General features: G+C 40.9%; 1 pseudogene; it reads left to right on the top strand.

Moving 5' to 3' along the window:
- The first annotated feature begins 7115 nt into the window (after nucleotides 1-7115).
- LOC107588052 (olfactory receptor 52E8-like) lies at nucleotides 7116-12643 on the top strand (annotated as a pseudogene).
- The last annotated feature ends 1002 nt before the right edge of the window (nucleotides 12644-13645 follow it).

Genomic DNA, 13645 nt, shown 5'->3' with positions numbered 1-13645 from the left:
AGGTCTCATCGCGTGCTATTGCCGCGATAGCCCTAACGTGAGGCCGCTGTGTGTTTCGTTGTGAAAGCGAAACTACTTTGTTTGGTCTTCCAAAAGAGGACACGACTACAAATCAGTGGTTACTGTTGTCTCACAGCAAGAAGGTCCTCGGCAGGGACAGGAGGCCTTTCTGTGTGGAATTTGCATGTTCTCCCTATGTCAGCGTGGGTTTATGCCGGGTACTCCGGTTTCCTCCCACAGCCCAAAGACATGCAGGTTAGGTGAATTGAAGATTCCAATTTATCCCCCCTGACTTGTGTGTAAAACAGACTTGTATGCAGATTGACTTGTCATGGATTAACTAGTTCTCACCATGAATATAGCCATAGATGTTGGATGGTTTTAAGAAGAAAATAAACAAAACGCTTGCCATCCTGTGGTAATTTTGACAGCAAATTTTGATTTAGTCTTAGTCACAGTCTTTTGACTAGAATGCCATTTAGTTTTAGTCATATTTTAGTCATCTGAATTGTTTTAGTTTGAGTCTAGTTTTAGTCGACTGAATATCATAAAATTTTGGTCACTTAAATCTACAGTTGTCAGCCCTGTGTTCCCGTGTTTGTTGTTTTTCTCCTAATGTGCTCCGAGACCTAGTTTCCCTTAGTTCCCCTGATTAGTTCATTCTGTTCACCTGTGTTGTTGATCATCTTGTTTATTCCTTTGTTTCCCTGTCTTTATAAGTCTTCAGTTTCTGTCTGTTCTTCGAAAGGTCCATGTGCTACATGTGTGTTCCTGTTTATGATTAAAGACTGTTCCTAGTAAATGCTCCCATGTCTCCGCGTCTCCTCGCTCCAGCACAGTAGGCAGCACCGTGACAGAACACTGGACCTGAAACAGTAAGCGGAGCCCCTTCTCCCTGTTTTTTTTCCCGTTTGTTGAGTGTTATCTTTTCCTGTTTCTCCCCGTGGCTATGGAATCAGCCGCACGGTTCTCCGCTCTAGCCCGCAGGGATCTCCCTTTCATAGACTATGCCCGGGAATTCTGCGGGCTCACCGCGATGGCAGCATTAGACAACGTCACGTTGAATCCTCTGTTCTGGATCGGGGCCAATTACTATCGCCCTGTGGACCTCCCAGACACCACAGGGCTAAGCTGGAGGGAAGCGATCCTCCGGTGTCTGGAGAGCGTCCGGCCCTGATCCAGAACCAGCCCGCCGGCCGCTCCATCGACAAGCCCACCAGCCGTTCCTCAGTCAAGTCCGCCGGCCTCTCCGAAGTCAAGCCCGCTGGCCGCTCCGAAGTCAAGCCCGCCGGCCTCTCAGCAGTCAAGGCCGCCGGCCGCTGCACTCTCAAGCCCGCCTGCTGTTCTGAAGTCAAGCTCGCCGGCCGCTACGAAGACAAGCCCGCCGGCCGCTCAGCAGTCAAGCCCGCCGGCCGCTGCACTCTCAAGCCCACTGGCCAATTCACTCCCAAGCCCTCAGCTGACTGCAGCAGTCTCCTTCACCTCTGCTCATAAAAGGAGAATGCGGAGGAAGAAACTGTGGGCTCCAGCCCCTGAGTCTGCTCCAGTGTCGGCTCCAGCCCCTGAGTTTGCTCCTGAAAGGGCTCCAGTTCCCACGTCTAGCCCAAGGAGAGCTTCAGTTCCCAAGTTAAGCCTAGGGAGGGCTCCTGTTCCCACATCCAGCCCAGTGAGGGCTCCCGTCCCCAAGTCAAGCCCGGGGAGGGCCCCTGCTCCTACGTCAGGCCCACAGAGGGCCTCAGAACCCAGAATTTCCCCCAAGGAATTTGTTTTGGGGGGATATAGGGCTCCGGCCGTAGTGGCCGGGCCAAGTGCTGAGGCCAAGGCCACGGTGGCTGCTCCGCCATGGCCACCTGAACGTAAACTTCAACGTATTTCCCCCGCTCAGTGAGGAAGGAGCAATGAACACTGTGTAGGGATCATATCGATCGGAACACAGTTCATGCACGTAGCTCACTTCTAACGAGCTGGTTATCTGAATCGGGTGTGTTAACTAAGCGGGACATTCAAAATATGCAGAGCGGGGGGCACGAGGACTGGATTAATCGCTGGACTACATCATGCGTCATTCACCGGTGAGAAAACTTTAAAAGTACTACAATACTAGGAAGGAAGATCGGGTTGTTGATGTTTGTCTGCCATTTTCGCTCTGTCTGCAAAGCGTGCGTGAACGCGCTGGTGAAGTATACTGTCTGCGCGAACCGAGTGCGCAGAGGTATGCAGATACATAAGTTGACAGGCAGGTAGGAAAGCATATTAAAACGCTCGGACCGAGCATTTTGATTGGACGAACATTTCTTGGTCCTACGCCTTCCACAGAATATATAAATACAGATGAATACATTTAGACCACTTAACTTAATGATTGGTATCGGGATGTGAAGAGACTTTCAACCAGCATAACAAAAAATGTTTCTGAAGACAATCACCTATTACACCTTTAATGTTGGAAAATTGGAATGTTGGATGTCTGCCCATGGGACTGGTTTTAGTCGGATCTGAAAGATGCTTTCTTTCATATCCAAATAGTGTGAGGATTTTCTTAGATTTTTCGTGAAACACCACAGATCACATAATTTCAATATGGTGAATGCAGAGGGTGGCAAGACTGGTGGCAGCCCACACCATACAAAATGGATCATTTCCACAGACTGTGATAACACATTTTCACAGTTATTAACATACAGTAGTAAATCTAGCACAGTTTTTTATAATTTTTTTATATTAATATTAATATATAAATATAATCTATATCTATGACTTTATACATCATAGTATTTTGTTCCTGAATAGTAGATGCTACTGTTAGTTTTAGGCTAGCCTACCTGAAAAAGTTAAAACAGTTTTTTCATTTGTATCCTTGTGCTATTGCATTGCTAGTAACTTGTTCATTGTAACATTATTTATTAAAATGCAGGGTTACTTGAGTCAGAAACAATGAAAACAATAACTTTTTCTTGAGGTGTTTGTGAGGCGGCTTCATGTGTGGGCGCTTTGGATGTGACCGTGAGCGCCCAGAAAACTAGTTTGGAGCGCACAAGTACCGAATAGTTTAAAAAGACTTAAAAAGACGTGCAAATTATAAACTTTTGTGATGATGCAACACTGACCCGATTAGGTAAGTGACAGTCCTGTCAGCTGAGCGAAAGTATTGTATCGCGGTGTGCAGCAGCTCTCTTAGTGCAGACGAGATGCGCTGATGTGAGGCAATTTTGAGAGTGAGAGTAAGAGCGAGAAGACGCGGTAGGCCTACAGCTGAACCACTCACGCTGTTTTCAAATGATTGATGAGTTTTTAACTCATCTAACCTACATTGTATAGGCCTATTAAATAAATTGGAAATTGGAATTTTCCAAACGTGCGAAACCTACGAAAATGAGTATCCAAAATGCACAATCCCGCACCGAGATTCAGGACGTGATTAAACATATTCTATTATATAGAGATTTGTAAAATAATTTTCCACGACTTTCCCAAAGCTTTCTGGGTTTTTCATGACCGTAAGAACCCTGTAAATGGCTATTTTTATTTTTTTAAATCGTTTAGATGAAATTTCTGCTCCACTTTATGTGGAGGTAGTGAGACGGGACAAAGTCCCTGTAAGATATTAGGGTATTCTATCTTTGGACGGGAGAGAGCACTCAAAACTCTTCAGATTAATTTAGTGGAACATTAATATAATGTAGAATCATACTCTGTAAAGAAGTGAGCCGTGAACATGTGAGAATTTATCATTATCTTTGTAAATGTGCGCTCTTTTGGGCTAAAGGCTTAATGGAACCGTTTAAAGCAGCCATGTGATCACAAATTAATCGGCGATTCGGCGCAGCGCAGACGTGATTTAATACGTGTGTCCTTTCTATGTGAAAAAAATCATAAATTCCAGTTTATGCTGTTTGATTATGGCTTTGAATGTCGTAGTTGGAAGCTGGAAGCTGTTAGCCCCGGCAGGCCCGTGTGCGCAGTTGAAATGCGGCTAATAATTTCTGACAGGTTGTGTTTGCGGAACGATGTATGTTATAATACATCGTGTACACTCACTAAACAAAGAGTGACAGAGACAGTGACAGAGCAGAGCCAATTCATAAAAGAACAATATTTAAAAGCACACGTCCAGTTTTGAGTGATTGAAGGAAATCCGCTTGGGAGTGGAGAGATTCGTCCTCGCACACATGGATCGCGTGCCTACACATGCCAGGATCCGCCACTGCCAGATGCAATTAGAAATTTACAAAAAAACAAATCTATCGCAAGACATCTGGTAGGGGGGGCACCTGGGGTGGCCAGCCAAATTTCAGGGGGGGGGGCGGTGCCACCCCTGGCCACCACGTAGACACGCCCCTGCTCGGGGGCCCCCCTTAGTAGAAATCATGTTCCACCTTCCGTCCAGTGGTGGAAAGAGTACTGGAAATTTGTACTTAAGTACAAGTACTGTTACATTGCTGAAATAATACTCAATTACAAGTAAAAGTACTGGTGTCAAAACAGTACTTAGGTAAAAGTACAAAGTACTCCTCTCAAAAACTACTAGTTACTACTTACTTTTTAGTCTGCGATATTTAATTAAAAAAATATTAATTCATATGAAAGATCTATGTGGATAATAGCTACTTTGAACAAAACCCACTTTTATCTTATTGACAAAGTATGTGAATTAGTGGTCATGATACAGTCATTTCTAACTTCAATACCTTGAAAAATATCAATATCAAAGTACCCGTGAACCGGAAGTTGCAAGTGACTTCAGTGTTGTGATGTATTTCCAGGTGAAATGGAATATTGAATAAAGGGTGGGGTTTTATTGTGGCGCACCTCCACTCCACCTCTTGCTCATAGCAGATTCACGGTTGGATAGGAGTGGTTAAGAATATCTGCTTGTTACGCCTGACATCATGCTTCACCGCTTCTGGGTCCAAATGCTCTGCCAGACGCCCCAAGAAAACAACAAACTATGCATATATACACCCACAATGCCATGTAATACTTATCACCATACTGAAATCCCGGATGGCCTGACAGTGATTCAGCTAAAATATTAGTGTCTGAGACACTGTGAGCACGGAGACTGTAGTGTGCACAGCACATTTTTAAATGCTCAGCTTAAATATGTCATATTAATTAAATAATGCTCATAAATGGCTGTTGAGATAGTATTCTCAAGTGAAATGAGTAGAGTATTTCAAGCTTTGAATTTGGTTTAATCCAAGTCTTCTAAAAAGACACATTTGCTTTATATGATGAACAGATTTTAATATAGGCTTTTATTTACATACATATAAATATTGATCAATTACCATTACAAAAATCTCAATCTTAAACATTTGCTCATTCTGTGTATTTGTGTCTTTAAAATAGGGTAACTTTGTTGCAAAAGCTTACAACACAAGGAAGCTTGATTTCAAATTTGATTTCAAACTGAATTAAATTAGCAAAAAAAAGACAAGTACACATTCAGTAATAAAATTATAAAACAAATGACCTCAATTCTGTTGAGGTATCCGAAATATGACAACACTGAATTTTTATAAGCAGTGATTTAAGAGCCATATATGTTAGGCCTATTTATTTAGATAAATGGAACATCAGATGGCTTTGACCCTAATGTCTGTACAATTTAGTAATGCAGTTAGGCAGACTGGGATATTTATATGTACAAATCAGACAAATATCCCATTCCAAAACATTTCCATCTTTGATTGTTGAAAGACTTTCCGGTGCATTTCACTTACAGCCAATAAAATTTCCAGGAGGATTTTCATCAGGTGTGGATCTATTCTGAATGGTTGATAACTTTTGACAACGTTTAATCCAGGAGCAAAGATAAATAATTTCAATTTTAAAAGCAGAGATCGCGATTGCATAGTCTGAGTGCGCACAAGCAATATCGGAGTGAGAGGACAGACAGCTCATTTGTACATGTTAGGCCTATTTGAGAGCTCACATCCAGTTTTTTGCGATTAGGCCTACATTACTGTGTTCTCATGTTACAATAAAGCGCTCTCCACATTTGCGCGGGACTGATTAAAATTATGCGGAATACTTGCAATCCAGCGCAGACATTCAGACTCTGTAATTGACAGGGGGCGGATGCGTGTCAAGCTCACTGTCGGAGAGGAAAGACAGACGCAGCTTGGAAAAGTGGCGGCTTTTCCCGGTTCAGATATCAGGGCTTTTATTGGTCCCTTTACAGTCGGATATCTTTATTGGCAACTGAAGTGCCGTCAAATGTTTGAATATCAGTTCAGATTGTGGGCGTACTCAGTAAAGAACTATGATTTAAAAGTAACGAAGTAGATTATTTTGCTTAATTTGTACTTAAGTACAAGTAAAAGTACAGCTTTAAAAATATACTCAAAAAAGTACAAGTAAAAACTACTTAATTACAGTAACGTGAGTGGTTGTAATTCGTTACCTCCACCACTGCTTCCGTCCCCTCCCATGTCAGGCCCTTGGAATCGTCATAACCCCTCCATTCACCTATTGAACTTTACCAAACTATGAAGTCTTCTGCTTCTGAGAATCCCAAAAATGCTAAATGGGTCCATTAAAATACTTTTTTATACAAAACTATTTTGAGTACAGACTATTTATTTCTTTATTTAAATTAGATTCATTAGTTAATTTAAACTACTAAAACCTTTAAAAGCAACATCAAAGATCTCCAGCTATTCTTGCTATCTAGTAGAATTGGATATGATAACTTTTTTGTCATATTTCAACAGATTTGAAAACTTATGATTAGTCTACCCTACAGTTGCTCTTCCATTGATTGACAAGATGACAAACATGATTTGTTGAACTTGACAATGAGATAATCATAGTGGGGATTTCCCCTCATGAGATTTATAATCAGACTAATAACTCAAAGACAGTATAAAAGACCCATGACGTAAGCATACACACTTGTTAGAACAGGTCAAGTTGCTGCATGACTGCTCAGTCAATCAATCAGACATTTAATAACCATCATGTTATCGAAAGCAAATATCTGTCACCGAACCTTACATAGAGGAGCAAAGGATTGTTGTAAGTATTTTAAATGTCTCACATTTACCCATAGTACACTTGATTGAGCTGTAATAAATATTTTCTCTTTTTACTTTGTTTAGGACAATATCATGTCTTCAGCTGGCAATATCTACAATGTGTCATCTGATCTGTCTCTTCATGGCTTTGATGTGTCCCCCGAGAAGGCCATTGTTGCAGTTGTCTTTGCTGCTCTGAATTATATAATCATATTGTTCTGCAACTCTCTCCTCCTGTTCACTGTCATAACCAATAAGGGTCTTCATGAACCAATGTATATTCTCCTGTTAAATTAGGTTCTATGTGCCTGTTCCCTCACATCATGCGGGAGCTCCTGTTTGACACCACCCAGATAGCATGCGGATGTGGGCCACTTAAGGCAATGATATGGCACTGCTGGCCTTCTTATGGCCCGGACAAAATGGATGTAAGCCTGAAGTGGCCCATATGTAAAACAGCAAAAATGGCTCAAATATATCAAATCACATGTGGGCCTCTGTAGGTAAAGATGCAGTGTTGACGGCAATGTGTAATCTGAATGTGACCCTAAAGTGGCCCATGTGGTAAACAGTGATTATGGCCCAAATAGTGCCAACCAAATGTGGGCCACCTTTGGAAAAAATGTGGCATTATCGACAAAGGCTAATCAGGGTGTAAACCAAATGTGGTCCACATATGTTTCAGCAAATGTGGCCCAGGTACATTAAAACGTATCTGGGCCAGTTTTGGCCAAGATATGGCATGGTAAGCACTGGCTAATATGGCTGAGAGTCTAAAATGGCCCACATATGATGCCACAAATGTGGCCCAGTTATCCTAAAGCGTATCTGTGCCAGTTTTGGCAAAGATATGGCACAGTGAGCACTGGCTAATGTGGCTGTGATCTAAAATGGCCCAAATATGATGTCACAGATGTGGCCCAGTTATTAAATTCGTATCTGGGTCAGTTTTGGCAAAGATATGGCATAGTAAGCACTGGCTAATGTGGCTGTGAGCATAAAGTAGCCCGCATATGATGTCACAAATGTGACCCAATTATCCTCAATCATATCTGGGCCAGTTTTGGCAAAGGTATGGCACAGTGAACACTGGCTAATATGGCTGTGAGCCTAAAGTGGCCCTTATATGATGCCGCAAATGTGGCCCGCATATAAAATGACAAATATTTCCCCAATAATTAATAACAATTTGGGCCACTTTTGCCAAATATACGGCACAGTCAGCATTGGCTAATCAGTGTGTAGGCCAATATGCCCCATATATTATAAAACAGATGAAGACCACTTCTGGTTGTAACACTTGACAAGTGAGGCCACTTCTTGGATGTAACACTTGACACTGGCTAATTGAAATAGAAGCTTGAAATTGTAAATATGGCCTAATAGAATTTGGCTACTTTTAGTAGGATGCAACACAGTTAACTGATACAGGGTGATCTGGATGTTAGTCTTAAGAAGGCATTTATTTTTTGAAACATGCTTTTAATGGCAGTTTTTTATATGTGTACTGTGCAGCATAAAAACAGAAGTGCACTATAATGATTGTACTCGTACTGTCACGGTTTCTGTTCATTTGGACTTTGTTTTCCTTTTGCACTATTTCCTTTGTTGTGTTGTGTGACAAGTGGGGTGGGGCCGAGAGCCGTGGGAACGGAGTGAGGCCGGTGGAGTAAGTGATAATGCGTGACACCTGCGCCACTCACCGGTCTCGAGTCCCATGGAGGAGCTCCGTAAGGATAAAAGGAGGAGTGACGACAGTGCAAGACGAGAGAGGACCAGGCCTGGATTTTGTTTTGGTTCTATTTTAAGTTTTGTATTTATTTTATTATTAAAGTTTTGTTTAAATGTTCGCCGGTTCCCGCCTCCTCCTTCCCGAACTATGAACTGTGTTACATGTTGATTGTATTATTCTTTTCCTGTATGTTCACTTTGAGTTTGTCTGATCTTACGTCTACATGTCTTAAATGTTGCTGTGCTACATTGTGTTTGGATTTACCTCTTGTTGGATTTACCCTTGTTGGATTAAAGACTTATGATATATAATCTTTCATCTTCGTCGTGTGCTCTTTAACACAGCGTAGCTATGACACTCACAGACTTACTGTGTAGGTAGAGTCTGAGTGAGAAGCATTTAAGTTCAAACTTGTGAAGAACAGTTTTTAAAGTATTGGAATGTGTCTTTGAATATTTATCTGTGACATTTTAATTGCTGCTTGTGCAAAACTTGGGTCGGGATGATTTTATCAAGTAGGACACATTTCTGGAACTTATTTGAACATTTATGGAGGACATTTTTAAATTTCCCTTTACAATGTTGAGTATTGTTAATGCTTAGTGAGGTCCAGATAATGTATATTTATGGTTTATTTGGTTCCTTATTAGCTAAAATGTGGCTGTGTAGTGGCCTGCTTGTGGACCACTGCTAAAATGCCAAAATTCCATGCAGCATGTGGGCCACATGAGGAATGTGGGGAAGACCAGGGTTAGAAGATGTGGCCCAGTTATTAAATTCGTATCTGGGTCAGTTTTGGCAAAGATATGGCATAGTAAGCACTGGCTAATGTGGCTGTGAGCATAAAGTAGCCCGCATATGATGTCACAAATGTGACCCAATTATCCTCAATCATATCTGGGCCAGTTTTGGCAAAGGTATGGCACAGTGAACACTGGCTAATATGGCTGTGAGCCTAAAGTGGCCCTTATATGATGCCGCAAATGTGGCCCGCATATAAAATGACAAATATTTCCCCAATAATTAATAACAATTTGGGCCACTTTTGCCAAATATACGGCACAGTCAGCATTGGCTAATCAGTGTGTAGGCCAATATGCCCCATATATTATAAAACAGATGAAGACCACTTCTGGTTGTAACACTTGACAAGTGAGGCCACTTCTTGGATGTAACACTTGACACTGGCTAATTGAAATAGAAGCTTGAAATTGTAAATATGGCCTAATAGAATTTGGCTACTTTTAGTAGGATGCAACACAGTTAACTGATACAGGGTGATCTGGATGTTAGTCTTAAGAAGGCATTTATTTTTTGAAACATGCTTTTAATGGCAGTTTTTTATATGTGTACTGTGCAGCATAAAAACAGAAGTGCACTATAATGATTGTACTCGTACTGTCACGGTTTCTGTTCATTTGGACTTTGTTTTCCTTTTGCACTATTTCCTTTGTTGTGTTGTGTGACAAGTGGGGTGGGGCCGAGAGCCGTGGGAACGGAGTGAGGCCGGTGGAGTAAGTGATAATGCGTGACACCTGCGCCACTCACCGGTCTCGAGTCCCATGGAGGAGCTCCGTAAGGATAAAAGGAGGAGTGACGACAGTGCAAGACGAGAGAGGACCAGGCCTGGATTTTGTTTTGGTTCTATTTTAAGTTTTGTATTTATTTTATTATTAAAGTTTTGTTTAAATGTTCGCCGGTTCCCGCCTCCTCCTTCCCGAACTATGAACTGTGTTACATGTTGATTGTATTATTCTTTTCCTGTATGTTCACTTTGAGTTTGTCTGATCTTACGTCTACATGTCTTAAATGTTGCTGTGCTACATTGTGTTTGGATTTACCTCTTGTTGGATTTACCCTTGTTGGATTAAAGACTTATGATATATAATCTTTCATCTTCGTCGTGTGCTCTTTAACACAGCGTAGCTATGACACTCACAGACTTACTGTGTAGGTAGAGTCTGAGTGAGAAGCATTTAAGTTCAAACTTGTGAAGAACAGTTTTTAAAGTATTGGAATGTGTCTTTGAATATTTATCTGTGACATTTTAATTGCTGCTTGTGCAAAACTTGGGTCGGGATGATTTTATCAAGTAGGACACATTTCTGGAACTTATTTGAACATTTATGGAGGACATTTTTAAATTTCCCTTTACAATGTTGAGTATTGTTAATGCTTAGTGAGGTCCAGATAATGTATATTTATGGTTTATTTGGTTCCTTATTAGCTAAAATGTGGCTGTGTAGTGGCCTGCTTGTGGACCACTGCTAAAATGCCAAAATTCCATGCAGCATGTGGGCCACATGAGGAATGTGGGGAAGACCAGGGTTAGAATAAAACCCACATTAGGGACAGTTTTGGTTTATTTGGTTTGCTTACATGCAGCAATGCTAAGGTTTACTTGAGGCCCAAATCTGGCAAACAGAATCAGACTGCCCAAATGCCATTATTCCACGTAATATGTGGGCCGGAGCAAGGTGTTGGATCTGGGCCAGAATTTAAAATAAATGTGGCTCAGATTTGGGCTAGTTCTACTTTATTTTATTTATTTATTGTCATGGCTGACATGCGGCCTTCCTATGGCTTGCTTGTGGCCCAAATTTGGCAAACCGGAGTGGACCACACAAAAGCCATCATTCTACATAGTATGTGGGCCAGAACAATGTGTTAGATCTGGGCCAGAATTAAAATCAATGTGGCCCAGTTCTGCTTTATTTGGTTTATTCATGGCTGACATTGGACCTTCCTATGGCTTACTTGTGGCCCAAATCTGGCAAACAGGAGCGGACCGCCCAAGTGCCATCATTCTTCACAGTATGTGGGCCGGAGCAAGGTGTTGGATCTGGGCCAGAATTCAAATCAATGTGGCCCAGCTTTGGGCCAGTTCTGCTTTATTTGGTTTATTCATGGCTGACATGGGGCATTCCTTTGGCTTGCTTGTGGCCCAAATCTGGCAAACAGGAGCAGACCGCCTAAGTGCCATATCATTCTTCACAGTATGTGGGTCGGAGCAAGATGTTGGATCTGGGCCAGAATTCAAATCAATGTGGCCCAGATTTGGGCCAGTTCTGCTTTATTTGGTTTATTCATGGCTGACATTGGGCTTTCTTTTGCTTGCTTGTGGCCCAAATCTGTCAAACAGTAGCGGACCGCCCAATTGCCATCATTCGTGGGGCCAGATGAAAGTGTCAGGTGTGGGCCTGATCTGGGCCTCAGGAATTTTGCTTTCTGGGCAGGACCATGCCTTTCTCCATCTGTATCACTCAAGCATTCTTCATACATGTATACGCCGTATCAGCGGTCTTCATCTTGACCACCATGGCATACGACAGATATGATGAGATACACTACCATTATGAGCAAACTTCACCTCACAAAGATCATCTCGTTGGTTTGTCTCTCTAATTTGACACTGATGGCCATCCTTTTCATTCTTCTCCTGCGTTTGCCTCACTGTAGGTCTTACCTTACCCATCCGTACTGTGACAACCCTTCCCTGCTTCAACTGGTCTACGCAGACACAACCATTAATAACCTTTACGGACATCTGATAACAGCTCTCTGTCAGCTGTCAACAGTGGGTCTGATTTTGTACACTTACCTACGGATACTCATAGCCTGTTTCCGCAACAAAAGCTCTGACATGAGGAGTAAAGCTCTGCAGACGTGTGGCACACATCTAGTTGTCTTTGTTTAGTTTGAGTGTTTGGGTCTTTTCACCATTATCTTATACAGGATAAAATATATTTCTCCTCACTTAAGAAAATTCATTGTGTTTGGTGCTATGATATTGCCACCGACAATGAATTCTGTTATATATGGATTGAGAACTAAGGAAATCAGGGTAAAAGGGATCACATTTTTCAAGCAAAAGGTTTTCGCATCATGAACAAATAACACTGTGGTGTTGTGAGAAATATTGTTTCTACAAAACTTACTTTGCAAAGTTTATCAGTTATATGCATTAATGAAATATTATTAATCTGTCTTTCTGTCAAATCAAACACATATACATTTCAGTAGTACCAGCAGTTTGCTTATTTTTCTATTCCTTTAACAAAGTCAATCATGAATTTGTATTCAAATGGATCCTAAACATCTATTCTAGGTTGTTTTAGCTACACTCTAAAAAAGATTTTTCTAAATCTGGGGCACAATGTACTGTATTAATTTTGAGGGAATTTTCTGTTTGTATTATTTATTTATTTATTATTATTTACCTGTTTTTTAAAATTATTTTGTGTTTTACCAGTATTTTGAATTTCACATTGCATTGCGTTATGTTTTAGAGTTAAAGAAAATGTCTGTAAAATGAATGGATAATGTCCTGGTAATGAGCTGCTAGTAGACCTACTTTTTCTGTTATTTTACGTATTAATTTCTTACAGTGTACTATTATAGGCCTACTTTATATTTTTTATTCTCTCACTAACTGCTGTCATTTCTCAATACCATGTCTGTAAATTTTAAATGTTTAAAATACCCACCATCTCTTTTTGATGTCGACATATGTTGATTTTGCTGACATATGATTAATCTAATTATTAGATGGAAAAGGTAAAAAAATTGTTTTTGACTAGCATTTTAATGTGACACCCACACTGAAAGAGAATACAGTGCATCCTTTGAGAATGCTTTCAATCAACACTGTTACTGTGGGAAAACCATAAATATTCCTTTGGTTAAATACCAATTTAGCAGGTTGTCACATATCCTGACATATCATTTCCTGCTTGAGTTAATTTGCTTCATATTTAAGGAAGTGCTGTGTGCGATTCTAGTTCATGACCACAAGATGGAAAGCTTAACCAATTTTTGCAATGTTACCAGTGGCAATATATAAAAAGAATGTTATGAATGTTATATTATAGATTTTAAAGCTGTATATATA

The sequence above is a fragment of the Sinocyclocheilus grahami genome, unplaced genomic scaffold, assembly GCF_001515645.1.
Source record: "Sinocyclocheilus grahami isolate Dianchi unplaced genomic scaffold, SAMN03320097.WGS_v1.1 scaffold6.1, whole genome shotgun sequence".
NCBI lineage: Eukaryota > Metazoa > Chordata > Actinopteri > Cypriniformes > Cyprinidae > Sinocyclocheilus > Sinocyclocheilus grahami.
This window is presented reverse-complemented; position numbering and strand designations above follow the sequence as displayed.